The 9,457-nt window shown below is 39.3% G+C and overlaps 1 non-coding gene across 1 annotated transcript; it reads right to left on the reverse strand.

The window, feature by feature from the left end:
* Positions 1-5,864: 5,864 nt before the first annotated feature.
* On the reverse strand, positions 5,865-5,939 carry Trnat-ugu (transfer RNA threonine (anticodon UGU)). The gene has a single exon. It is a non-coding gene; the product is annotated as a tRNA-Thr (tRNA).
* Positions 5,940-9,457: the final 3,518 nt, after the last annotated feature.

The following is a 9,457-nucleotide window of genomic DNA, read 5'->3' on the forward strand; positions in this document are numbered from 1 at the left end:
ACTAACACACGACCATCACTGGCACTGAGGCAGAAACAGTTGTCATCAGGAAACACAACAGACCTCCACTCTGCCCTCCTGTGAGGCTCTCCCTTGACACCATTGAAGTCACAAATGGCGATGGTTTGGGGTTAGTGGAACACACACTACACGGCTTCCGGCAGTGAGTTGACCTTGAAGTAATCTGCCAAATTGCTGCTTCAGCTGCAGTACAATGTGCCAGAGTCACATGCTGAACATGCCTGTCTTCCCTCTCATAGTGCCATGTGGGCATCAGGAGCTCCATCTTGTTGCAACCACACCCTCTCGTGACTACCGGTGCCAGCAATCATGTGCAGTGGCTACATTCCTGCCTTAAGTCTTTGTGCAGTATTGCATGAGGAACATCCAGCTTCTTGTAGCCCTATTACATGACCTTGTTCAAAATAAATGATTGCTGATAATGGCATTTTGGTCACTTAAAGCCATTCTTTAATTACAATAACACTGATATTTAATTTCTGTTTATAGGGTTTTGTTGGCCTCTGTAGCTGAGTGGTTCTTGTGGAAGGCTGCCGTGGGGGGAGCGGGGATACAGGTTTGATTCCTGGTACTGTCAAGGATTTTTCCTTGGTGACGTAATTACCAAATCTATCAGGCACTGTAGGTTCTCTAGCTGACCTTCTGAACTCGCATTTTTGTTCTTGTTGATGACTCCTTGAACCTCCTTTGATACCCTTGTCTTCTATTACATCTCCATGACTACTCTGTTATTCACACATAAGTCACAAACTATTTTATATTCCAGGCAATCAACGCTGTTGAAAGGCATGATGTTACGAAGAACTCTGCTAACAGCTGGTAAAATTGTTGTTTATTAAACCATAATCAGTTTCGTGGACTAAAGCCAGATCATCAGGTGCAACCTACATGGTACAAAGCAAAGTAGGGTCACCACATTTTGGGGATATTAGAATTAATAAAGCAATGTCTAAAATATATTCAACATTAAAAGACCATACAAATACCCTTCGCTCCTAGTAATAAAATTCGCAGTTATTCTCACTTGTAAAGGTAGCAGCCATCCAGCACTCCTAGAAACGAGTATATGATATCATAGTGTCCACATGGATAGCTGCCATTGCACCAGCCAGCTAGTCTCTCTTCGTCGTTCATACAGGCCACTTTCACTTTGGCCTGCGCCGAGCAGTGCTGCGGTCACACCAGTAAGACGCTATCACCTGATACTTCCCTGAGGGTTGTGACTATTCGTAATAGCAGTGACAATTTTTTATCCTAAATCTGGCCCCTTTTTAAAAACTTTTAGTGCTCGCTCAGTTAAAATATTTTTCTATTTTTCTTTTTAGATGCAGGCATATTTTAAAGAATGGAGCACATCTTCATTACACTTGCTTGCCATAGTACTGACAATATTCACTGAATAATAAATTTTGACTATGAACAAAGGGTATTGTAATACCACAACCCTTTGGGACCATATATCCTATTCCAATTTCATCTCTGCTCTCCTGAAGAGGGCATTTATATAATATTAGTATGTTGCACTACTTTAAACTGTTCTTTTTATATTATTTACATTGGGTCTCACCAGTAAATGAAATGAAGGAAACATGTTTGATTAAAAACTTATGAATCATAATTTACACACAATACAATCTACAGGCACATGGTAGGAATGATTTTGCTATTGTAACTATCGAGTAATTGATGTTTAAATTTCTGATAATCCCAAGTGATAGAGAGAGAGCTATTCTTATGTTTCGAAGCCAGCAATTGTTTGAATGTAATTTATAGTCTGAAGAGAAACAGATTCTTTCCTGTCTTTGTATGGAATTAATAACTTTCATTTATGTAAATTTCTACGTAATTTGCGAAGATGTATGTAAAAACTTTCATTGTTTCTATGCAAAATTCAGTAAGTAACGATGACAGTAATTGTTTAAAACTATATAAATACAGACAATTTGTACACGGCCATACTTTAGTTTTAGGCCGAATTTTTCATCAACAGCATGTAGTCTGACTGTTTTTATTTATAATTGGAAGGTGTAAGTTCTATGATGAACATTCGCTGCCAAATATCTTGCTTGCAAAATAAAAAAGCCTTTGTAAACAAGACCTGCTAAAACTTATTTTGACCATTACATGATATCCATGTGATGATGCAGTAACATCAAAATAAACCTACGGCAGTATCAAGAAGCAGCACCCCGGTTTACACAAGATACATACAAAATTGGTGCAGGATTAGTTAGATGTTGGTAATGTGTTGTTGAACATGGTATGAAATAATTAGATAGACTGAACTTTTTTCCCCTTTTGTTAAACTACGATACTCACCCCAGACTTCAAAATAAACATTTCACACCACGTTATATTACAGTATGCCTTTGATCTTTCAACACTGTATGTATATTTTAGACATTCCTGTATTAATTTTAACGTCCATAAAATGTCGTGACGCTGTACTTTGCTCCTTATCATGTAGGTTGCATCTGTTAATGTGCCTTTACGCTGCAAAACCGGTCGTGTTTTAGTAAACAACAATTTGAACAGCTATTAGCGGAGTTCTTCGAAACACACATTTAAGTGTCCAGCAAAGGTTTCATCAGATCACTTTCATACTGTTTCTCTACCATTCCAATTTCGAACACCATGCAAAAATGCACACACAAACATTTCCATACAAGCTTTCCATCTGGTGGGTCCCAACAAAATACATTTGCATTCGGGGTAGAAAGTTGGAGATTTAAATTTCATCAAAAGATATCACCACACTGCAACAAAGAATGCCTTTGTTTTAATTATTGCCATCTATAATCACATATCATACCCATGACATGCTGTCCTCCATATTATGATAACACAAAACCAGCTCTCCTTCACTGAACTTTTCTGATGTCCTCCATCTGTCTTATCTGGTAAGGATCATTTGCTCATTTATGCTCATTCTCTATGCATTTTCACTCAGAACCACTAAAATGTTCGCCTCCTGTATAACAGTCCTCTAGAATCAATACACCTGACCACTTCTTCCACAATATCAATGTGTCAGGCAACAACAAGTTTATACTTAATCAATTCTCAGTGAAAAACTTTGGTGCAGCCTATTACAATTCCCAACAATACTTTATGATCCACTATGAATTTTTCAACTGTTCTGGTAGACGTAAAAATAAAAAAAAAAAAACAAAAATCTACTTCCACAGTGTCTGCAATTTTAACATTAGGTTTTTTCCCCAAACACTATCTCTCAAGTTTTCCTTTTAATAGTTCAACTAAAGATCTGTTCTGAGAGAGTGCAGCTGCAGAAACGACTCCAGGTGAGGCCTTTGCTTCAAGCCATGATCTCTTACCTGCTGTTGCTTCAACCAACAGGCATCACAACGCATTGTACCATTTTTTTTAATCATAACCGAATGTGTGAGAAATAATGATTCATAAATTATTTTGTTTGTCAAGATTATGTTTTAGCTCCACTTGTCATTTATGCTGTCACTTATCTTTCTATGTCTGATCATGGTAGAGGACATGTAAGTCTTGTGTATTGGCTGCTTACGGAATAATAAGTTGTGCGCTTAGGACACTGAGGGTTCCGTACAAACTTAATTTAGTATACAGACAGTCAATCCATTCTTTGAATGGAGGATTTCAACGATTTTTGCTTGTTTTCAACATTGATACTGGCAAGATATTGCTTCCATGGATTCCAAGACATGTTTTAATTTCAAGTTTGAAATCAAACAAGCAACAGCAAAAGAATTTTTTTTGTATGATATAATTACAAATTAACAATTTTCTAATTTTTTTCCTTTACTTGTATTGTGAAACCTTTCTTCTCGCCAAATTTATTGGTTCTACATCAAGAGAAAGTACCCTGTAAGTTCTCATGAGCGAGTTTGTATCACAGTATCATAATGTTAATACACGCACACAGGAACTGAAGTATCAGTTTTCAATATTAAGTATACAAGGTGGTCAATGAAAACTCAATGACTCTAAAGGTACTTTTCCATCAATGTGCACAAAAAAACCATATGTGAAGTACCCTTTGGGAAATATATGGTTTCATATTCATAACTCTGATGACAGTCTCTCTATCACACATTAAAATCTCCAATATGTGAACAGCAATAGTTGAAGTGCTGCCCCCTGTGTACAAATCAGGTACTATAGTAAAAATGACACACAAAAGTAACAACGTCTTGTGAAATTGCATTCTAAGGACCTTCATGTTCATGTGGTTCCTTTATAGTAACACAAGCATACCAGGCAGCTACAATGCGACCACTGCTAGGTTAATGACGCTAGAAGTGGAAATCAAAATATCACAGTAATGAAGGCTAAATAACATTGTATATTGGCATCATCATTTCATTTCACTTACTTTTCTCTACGAGTAATTTTGTGGTCATTTGCTGCTGCTACCAGATAGTCTGAATGAAGTTTGCAATTTTTAATTATTTAATTTTAAATAACTATTACTTCTGACTTCACTGCTATAAAGAAACTATATTTGTTTTCGGCTATGCCTAGAAGTCATTTTTATATGCACTTTATCAAGTATGCATGTCTAATGATCCAAGAACTTAAGAAAAATTAAAGAATTATTTCCATAATTCAGTATTTGCAGCATGATGCAGCATTTGCTATGGTCATTTCTGAAGCCAAAACTTCACACAGAGCTTTATAGGGATAATATTACTTTAATATTCATGATATTTTTTATCACAGGTCAGTTCCAATGACTTCTATGTATGATCATTCACCATCTTATACACAAGTATATTTTTATGACATCAATGCTGCTCTTTGCTATAGACTGAATGAAGAATCATCAGTCAAGCTATACCAATAACAATGTAATACTAAAATTCCTGTTGAATTATAACACACCAATCCTTTTGTGCATTCTTTCACTGTGACAAAAGATTTTTGTGGAAGAGTGGAGAATGAAAATACAGAAATTTGAATGGTTACTATAGTTACTAGAAAATTAGACATCTAGCTTTACAACGAGACAATTCAAACAGATGTGACTGCTGGAACTATAACACATCAAGTACATCTGCTACTTAGAAATAAAATGACTGTGTTGCAATATACATGCTATTGCCTTTCAATCAGAGATGATTTCAGCCTTTTACATCATTCACAAAAATTATTTCCACAGAGCATTGTTGATATGTATGTACATATTTAAGGTAGGAGGCAATTTTGTAAGAAAAATCAGTGTGTCCTAAGGTCAGAAATTTATATCAACTTACATTATTGTTTACCACTAAACCTGAATCAAATATTGCAAGGAGAGGTATTTTACCTCCTTCATTTAATGGTTCTCCAAGAAATCCGTATCAGAACTACTTGAATGTAGTGTCCATTGTTCAACATTTTGGGAAAACCTCATTATTTTTTACAATGACTTGCAATGCTAGTTGACTGGAAATTGATCAGCATAAACATGCTAATTTCCATTCACAAATTATTGTGTAAGTATTCAAGGCTAAATAAAGGAATTCATTGAGACATTGGCGACAAAACGCATTTTTGATAAAGCTTAGGCAATCATTTACACTACTTAATTTAAAAGAGAGTGTTGCTTCTTGCCAATATTTTAATCATTTTAAGTGCAATCTATAAAATAGTAAACATTTGTGATATTGATGAAGTCCTATGTGCAGAAATTCCTGATATTCAAACACATTGTAAACTGTGTGTATATATGAAGACAGTAACTGTTCTCGAAAAAATAGAAAGCTGTTATGACCGTGCAGCTTTTTCCTGGAATAAATGATGACTAACTGAAACCCTCAGCTGCCGACAGGTGTTGTTGATATACCTCGATGTGGACAGCTGAAAATGTGTGCCCTGACCGGGACTCGAACCCAGGATCTCCTGCTTACATGGCAGACGCTCTATCCATCTGAGCCACCGAGGACACAGATGAATAGCGCGACTGCAGCTGTCCACATCGAGGTATATCAACAACACCTGTCGGCAGCTGAGGGTTTCAGTTAGTCATCATTTATTCCAGGGAAAAGCTGCACGGTCATCAACAGTATTCTGTTCTTTTGAGATCAGTTACTGTCTTCATATATATATATATATATATATATATATATATATATATATATATATATATATATATATATATACACTCCTGGAAATGGAAAAAAGAACACATTGACACCGGTGTGTCAGACCCACCATGCTTGCTTCGGACACTGCGAGAGGGCTGTACAAGCAATGATCACACGCACGGCACAGCGGACACACCAGGAACCGCGGTGTTGGCCGTCGAATGGCGCTAGCTGCGCAGCATTTGTGCACCGCCGCCGTCAGTGTCAGCCAGTTTGCCGTGGCATACGGAGCTCCATCGCAGTCTTTAACACTGGTAGCATGCCGCGACAGCGTGGACGTGAACCGTATGTGCAGTTGACGGACTTTGAGCGAGGGCGTATAGTGGGCATGCGGGAGGTCGGGTGGACGTACCGCCGAATTGCTCAACACGTGGGGCGTGAGGTCTCCACAGTACATCGATGTTGTCGCCAGTGGTCGGCGGAAGGTGCACGTGCCCGTCGACCTGGGACCGGACCGCAGCGACGCACGGATGCACGCCAAGACCGTAGGATCCTACGCAGTGCCGTAGGGGACCGCACCGCCACTTCCCAGCAAATTAGGGACACTGTTGCTCCTGGGGTATCGGCGAGAACCATTCGCAACCGTCTCCATGAAGCTGGGCTACGGTCACGCACACCGTTAGGCCGTCTTCCGCTCACGCCCCAACATCGTGCAGCCCGCCTCCAGTGGTGTCGCGACAGGTGTGAATGGAGGGACGAATGGAGACGTGTCGTCTTCAGCGATGAGAGTTGCTTCTGCCTTGGTGCCAATGATGGTCGTATGCGTGTTTGGCGCCGTGCAGGTGAGCGCCACAATCAGGACTGCATACGACCGAGGCACACAGGGCCAACACCCGGCATCATGGTGTGGGGAGCGATCTCCTACACTGGCCGTACACCACTGGTGATCGTCGAGGGGACACTGAATAGTGCACGGTACATCCAAACCGTCATCGAACCCATCGTTCTACCATTCCTAGACCGGCAAGGGAACTTGCTGTTCCAACAGGACAATGCACGTCCGCATGTATCCCGTGCCACCCAACGTGCTCTAGAAGGTGTAAGTCAACTACCCTGGCCAGCAAGATCTCCGGATCTGTCCCCCATTGAGCATGTTTGGGACTGGATGAAGCGTCGTCTCACGTGGTCTGCACGTCCAGCACGAACGCTGGTCCAACTGAGGCGCCAGGTGGAAATGGCATGGCAAGCCGTTCCACAGGACTACATCCAGCATCTCTACGATCGTCTCCATGGGAGAATAGCAGCCTGCATTGCTGCGAAAGGTGGATATACACTGTACTAGTGCCGACATTGTGCATGCTCTGTTGCCTGTGTGTATGTGCCTGTGGTTCTGTCAGTGTGATCATGTGATGTATCTGACCCCAGGAGTGTGTCAATAAAGTTTCCCCTTCCTGGGACAATGAATTCACGGTGTTCTTATTTCAATTTCCAGGAGTGTATATATATATATATATATATATATATATATATATATATATATATATATAGTTAAAGGCTACCCAGCCATTAACCTTCATCTGTGCGATTGCGCACAGGTTGCCCAAACTCTTATGGGAATCGCCAAAGCGTGCGCAAGTAATGAGTGAATGGGCAAATGTCTATAAGGTGCATTACATATGTAGAATTGTGGACAGCTGGGAATGTGAGTCTCACGGGGAGCATGAAAGGGTAAGTCCCTGCAGTCGCGCTATTCATCTGTGTCCTTGGTGGCTCAGATGGATAGAGCGTCTTCCATGTAAGCAGGAGATCCCGGGTTCGAGTCCCGGACGGGGCACACATTTTCAGCTGTCCACATCGAGGTATATCAACAACACCTGTCGGCAGCTGAGGGTTTCAGTTAGTCATCATGTATGTGTGTATGTAGTAAAAGATTTGCTGCATCAACCATATGGTGCACTTAATAAAAATCCTGTGTGTATGAGAGATGGCAAATGCACAAAAAATTTCGTAATTATTTCTATCAAATCACATAACAAATTATTGTGCAAGTATTCAAGGCTAAAATAATTGAATTAATTGAGACATTGGTGACAAAAAATATCCAGTATCCTTTGTACAGAGGGTGTCCTAGTGGTATTAGCATTAATGTTTGAGGACAATCACTTGACAGTGGTTATTTTCTACTGTACAATCCATACTTCCTAAATTTGATTGGCATTTGAATGCTGAAGTTTGCCAGACAGTTTAAAGTGTTAAATACATTTATGAATACATAGGATATGGTAGTGCAGCTATAGAAGTAGGGGATGAAAGAACACGTGGTAATAAAGAAGTTCAGATTAATTAAGTACCCAAATTTGAGAAAGGCCATTAAGTTGGATCAATGTAAGCAACAGTTTTTTTTTAAGTATCTGCATATTTGCATTAAATTAAACTGATTTTTTGTCACATGTTTAACAATATACTGACATGTCTTTGCACTATGTTTGGGTAAATGCTGAAGAAAAAATGTAAGTGGAGGGTATGCAGTGGTGATAAAATGATTACATGCATGTATGTTATGTATCCAAAGGACGTAGATTTCTCAGTTATACTGAAATTATTCACTTTTGTGCTCCTAAATCATTTGAAGATGTTAGAACTTTTAATGGACTTGTTTACAATACAGTTGTAACGTCATGCACGTCGGATGTAGTTTGTTGTTATGACGTATTACATGGTCTTCGTCATAAAGCCTTTGGCCCATTTTGCTATTGGCTGGCGCTTGTATGTGCAGTATATTTTGTTGTTGTAAGTGGCGCACTTCCTTTGCAACATAAGTTTTGTTTATTTACGTTTTCCCTCTTGTTTCTGTTTCATTGCTGCAGTATTGTTCTCCAGTAGCTGAAAACAATAATATTCTTTTAAAGAGTATCAGTTGTTACCAGTCAAAGTTATAAAAATTCCTTTGTTTTCCCGGTTTTCTCCCGAATGAAAAGAATCCCGGGATTTTGCAGGGTGTCCCAGGGCGTATACACCATGAACAAAAGATTATATATTTTAAAAAAATTTGCGTTTCTGAAAGTAGGAAGCAGCAGTAGCTGGAACAGAGACATAAACAAAATGTCTATTGTATGGCAGAGCGTGTAGCGAGTTAGATTCTAAAAAAAGATAGTTAGCAATAGTGCGTTCACACGTACTGTGTGAACAAGGTTGCCTAATGTATGTTGATGCAAACATGTAAATTTTTCCTGTATTATTCCTGCTTACGACTTAACAGGGATTCCTGAATACCTCTGTTCCTTCACGCTCCTCTTCCCACTCTCTAAATAATTTCAAAGAATAGAAATTGAGTCAACTCGGTCAGTGTATTGAGATATTGCGAAGAAAGTAGCCTC

The sequence above is a fragment of the Schistocerca cancellata genome, unplaced genomic scaffold, assembly GCF_023864275.1.
Source record: "Schistocerca cancellata isolate TAMUIC-IGC-003103 unplaced genomic scaffold, iqSchCanc2.1 HiC_scaffold_1140, whole genome shotgun sequence".
In the NCBI taxonomy this organism is placed as follows: domain Eukaryota; kingdom Metazoa; phylum Arthropoda; class Insecta; order Orthoptera; family Acrididae; genus Schistocerca; species Schistocerca cancellata.